The following is a 5330-nucleotide window of genomic DNA, read 5'->3' on the forward strand; positions in this document are numbered from 1 at the left end:
ATATTGGTTTCAGGAGTGCAATATAGTAATTCAATATTTTTATAGGTTATACTCCATATAGAGTCTTTATAAAATATTGATTGTATTTCCTGTGCTGTACAATGTGTATTTGCATTTTTTTTATACCTAGTAGTGTTCTTGCCTGGAGAAGCCCAGGGACGGGGGAGCATGGTGGGCTGCCATCTATGGGGTCGCAGAGAGTCGGACACGACTGAAGTGACTTAGCAGCAGCAGCAGCAGCACCTTGTGGCTCAGCTGGTAAAAAAATCCACTTGCCATGAGGAATTCAGGGAGACCTGTGTTTGGTCCCTGGGTTGGGAAGATCCCCTGGAGAAGGGAAAGACTACCCACTCCAGTGTTCTGGCCTGGGGAATTCCATGGACTGTAGAGTCCATGGGATCGCAAACAGTTTGATACGACTGAGAGGCTTTCACTTTCACATTGGATTTAAAAGGTTGAAGCTTTCATCAAGCTACTGGACTCTGCTCCCTGCTTTGAAAAATAAACCACTTTTATTTTATTTTATTTTTTTTGGCCATGTGATCTCAGTTCCCTGACCAGGGATCAAACACACACCCTCTGCACCTCTGCACTGGGAGTATGGGGTCTCACCCACTGGACTGCCGGGGGGTCCAGTGTTGTCCTGTGTTTGATCATACTTTCCAAATACCTATTATGCAGGAGCACAAAGTGGGCATGGCCACTGATGGACACGATATCAGCCATTCAGTTCAGTCGCTCATCGTGTGAGACTATTTGCGACCCCATGGACTGCAGCACGCCAGGCCTCCCTGCCCATCACCAACTCCCAGAGTTCACTCAAACTCATGTCCATCGAGTCGGTGATGCCATCCAACCATCTCATCCTCTGTCGTCCCCCTCTCCTCCTGCTCTCAATCTTTCCCAGCTTCAGGGTCTTTTCCAATGAGTCAGTTCTTCACATTAGATGGCCAAGGTATTGGAGTTTCAGCTTCAGCATCAGTCCTTCCAATGAACGCTCAGGACTGATCTCCTTTAGGATGGACTGGTTGAATCTCCTTGCAGTCCAAGGGATTCTCAAGAGTCTTCTCCAACACCACAGTTCAAAAGCATCAATTCTTCAGTGCTCAGCTTTTTTTACAGTCCAACTCTCACATCCATACATGACTACTGGAAAAACCATAGCTTTGACTAGATGGACCTTTGTTGGCAAAGTAATGTCTCTGCTTTTTAATATGCTGTCTAGATTGGTCATAACTTTTCTTCCAAGGAACAAGCATCTTTTAATTTCATGGCTATAGGCACCATCTGCAGTGATTTTGGAGCCCCAACAAATAAAGTCTGTCATTGTTTCCATTGTTTCCTCACGTATTTGCCATGAAGTGATGGGACCAGATGCCATGATCTGAATGTTGAGTTTTAAGCCAACTTTTTCACTCTCCTCTTTTACCTTCATCAAGAGGCTCTTTAGTTCTTCTTCACTTTTTTCCATAAGTGTGGTGTCATTTGTATATCTGAGGTTATTGATATTTCTCCCAGCAGTCTTGATTCCAGCTTGTTCTTCATTCAGCCCAGCGTTTCTCATGATGTACTCTGCATATAAGTTAAATAAGCAGGGTGACAATACACAGCCTTGACATACTCCTTTCCTGATTTGGAACCAGTCTGTTGTTCCATGTCCAGTTCTAGCTGTTGCTTCTTGACCTGCACACAGATATCCTTGGAGGCAGGTCAGATGGTCTGGTATTCCCATCTCTTTGAGAATTTTCCACAGTTTATTGTGATCCACACAGTCAAAGGCTTTGGCATAGTCAATAAAGCAGAAATAGATGTGTTTATGGAACTCTCCTGCTTTTTCAATGATCCAGCGAATGTTGGCAATTTGATCTCTGGTTCCTCTTTCTTTTCTAAAACCAGCTTGAACATCAGGAAGTTCATGGTTCACATATTGCTGAAGCCTGGCTTGGAGAATTTTGAGCATTACTTTACTAGCGTGTGAGATGAGTGCAATTGTGTGGTAGTTTGAGCATTCTTTAGCATCGCCTTTCTTTGGGATTGGAATGAAAACTGACCTCTTCCAGTCCTGTGGCCACTGCTGAGTTTTCCACATTTGCTGGCATGGTGAGGGCAGCGCTTTCACAAACTGTGTTACCAAACCAAAACATGCATCTGTAGAATGGTGGACAGGAGTATGAAACTTAGGTGAATCATCTGTGGCAGAAAGGACACCCAAGGCAGTGTCCTCTATGTTAAAAATACATTGTCTGTATACTGGAGTCTGTCAATAGCATATGGAGTTAAAGAAAAATAATTTGACAACGAAAGGTGAAGTTTTGCTTTTTCTCCTCCTGCCATTGACTGGTGCAAAATTTTCCTTTATTTTTTTTTAGACAAGTTTCAAAACCATACAATGAATGTATGCACTTTCTTCATCCACATTCATCAATGTCAACATTTTGAGATATATGCTATCTGTCTATCTATGTTTCCTGAACTATTTAAATATAAGTTGCAAACACCATGGCACATTTATCTAAATCCTTTAATATTCATGAGAATAAGGACATTTTCCCTCAAACCACAACACCATATTCACACTAAGAAAATTAACTTTAATTATATGTATCATATAATGTATGGTAACATTTTGATTTTCTCAAGGTGTTCACCCTGCATTTGGTGGTGTCTCATTAATCTTTTTAATATGGATCTGTCCCTGAATTTTTGTATTTTTTGTGTGTGACTTTGACTTTTTCTGAAGGGTCTAGAGCAATGGTCTTGTTTAAAGTCCCCCATTTTGGTTTTTAAAATTTTTCCTCACAGTAGATTCAGGTTAAACGTTTGGGTGTTTTGGCAAGATTATTACATGGGCGACGTGCCCATGTGCAACACTGGCGGCACAGGACGCCAAGTTGTCCACTTGTGGAGCTGAGTGAAACCTGACAACCTCATGAAAATGCGACAGGCCTCTCTGCAGTAATTTATGCATAACCCACGGGGTGATAGTCCGAGACAGTGAGCATACTCTTCTCCAGCATCGAGTGGTTTTAATACTTGTTGAAGATGCTTTCTGGAAACAACTCCATTTAAGATTAAAAATCATAAAACCATATCTTAAAATTCTATCCTGAGACTTCACTGACGATCTAGTTGTTAAGACTCTGCACATCCACTGCAGAGGGCGTGGGTTCGCTCATTGTTTGGGGACCTAAGATCCTGTATGCTGAGAGGCAGGGACAGAAAATATTCTACCCTTCCTCCTGGTTTACGTAGCCAGCATTCTTCTAAATATAGTATTTTTTTTTCTCTTCAATTTGTACCTTAAAAAAAATCAATTTAAGATATTCCATTTGTTAGCTTTTTCTCATTTATCATGTAAAAATTTCCCCAAATCTGGCCACTGAAAGCCCCCACAAGTCAGGTCCCATGTCCTTTTGACAGAGTCAGCAAGATAGCCTACAGAAGGAAATGGCAACCCACTCCAGTATCCTTGTCTGGGAAATCCCATGGATGGAGGAATCTGATGGGCTACAGTCCATGGGGTTGCAAAACAGTAGAACATGACTTGGCAACTAAACAACAACAGCAACATCGTGCTCTGAGGCCCAAAAAGATATCCTAGGCTTATCGTCGTGTTCCTGGAATCAGCCAATTCTTTGAGAATCTCTAGTTTCTGTTCATAGAGAATGATATTTAGAAAACAAAATTTGGGTACCCGGAGTGTTCCTGGCTTTATGGATGCCTTCATTTATAAGACTTTTCAGTAAGCAGAGATAGAAAATCAGTATGATAGGCTATATAATACACTAGATATGATATATTCATGTATTTGCACTGATTCACAACTGAAATCAGCTCCAAAATCACTGCAGATGGTGACTGCAGCCATGAAATTAAAAGATGTTTGCTCCTTGGAAGAAAAGCTATGACCAATCCAGACAGCATATTAAAAAGCAGAGACATTACTTTGCCAACAAAGATCCGTCTAGTCAAAGCTATGGTTTTTCCAGTGGTCGTGTATGGATGTGAGAATTGGACTATAAAAAAGGATGAGCACCGATGAATTGATGGTTTTGAACTGTGGTGTTGGAGGAGACTCTTGAGAGTCCCTTGGACTGCAAGCAGATCCAACCAGTTCATCCTAAAGGAGATCAGCCTTGAATATTCATTGGAAGAACTGATGCTGATGCTGAAGCTCCAATACTTTGGCCACCTGATGTGAAGAACTGACTGATTTGAAAGGACTCTAGTGCTGGGGAAGATTGAAGGTGGGAGAACAGGACGACAGAAGATGACATGGTTGGATGGCATCACCGACTCGATGGACATGAGTTTGGGTGAACTCCGAGAGTTGGTGATGGACAGGGAGGCCTGGCGTGCTGCAGTCCATGGGGGGCAGAGTTGGACACGACTGAGCGACTGAACTGACACCTGAAGGGCAGCCCCGCAGGTGCTTTCCTCACCCTGCCCCCTTTCCTGTTTGTAGATCCTTCTCCCGCAGTGAAAAGGCCTGTTTCTCAAAAACATCAGTGTATATTCACTTCCTACAATACTTAACAAAAAACGCTTTAGAATCGATTTGGAACTGTTTTTAACAAGAGGTGACATTCAGTGAGCTCTTACTGCCCCCTGGTGTTTTCTTTGATGTTTCTGTAGTTTCTAAATTGTTATTCATAGAAGTGTTGCCTGCTCTGGGTTCAGGCTCTCTCTGCCTCAACGCTGCTGATGCTGTGTGCCTGGAGATTCTTTGCTGTGAGGAGCCACACTGTGCGTTGAAAGATGTGTAGATGTATATCAGCATGTGCTGCCTCTTACCTGCTAGACACGAATGGCGGTACTTCCTCAAGCTGTGACTGTCCAGAACGTCATCGCTAACACCCCCTGGGGCCAAAATCACACCCTGGTTGAGAACCACCAGTCTATCTAGACATGAAGCAGAAAGGAATTATTACAAATACTTTGTAAGCATAAACATCTAACTTAACTTTTGGAACTTGTCTGGAGGTCCAGTGGTTGACTCCATGCTTCCACTTCAAGGGGCATGGGTTCTGTCCTTGGTTGGGGAACTAAGATCCCACATACCACGTGGCAGGGCCAAAATAAAGTCTAACTTTCTGAGTAAAAAATCTAAGCCATTACTAGAATTTTTCAGTTTGATTTATTTAATGATGTTTTCTGGGACTGTAGAACTTGTTACTTTTATCTGAACAATTGATATAAACTTTTCAAATAGAATTATATTAAAATAAAAAAATAGCTGAAGAATATGGACAAGTCCTCAATGTATCATTTCATCATCAAGATAGTCAAGTGAGCTAGGCAGGGCTGTTTTCTGTTGTGCCTTGTGTTTG

The sequence above is a fragment of the Bos javanicus genome, chromosome 24 (assembly GCF_032452875.1).
Source record: "Bos javanicus breed banteng chromosome 24, ARS-OSU_banteng_1.0, whole genome shotgun sequence".
In the NCBI taxonomy this organism is placed as follows: Eukaryota; Metazoa; Chordata; class Mammalia; order Artiodactyla; family Bovidae; genus Bos; species Bos javanicus.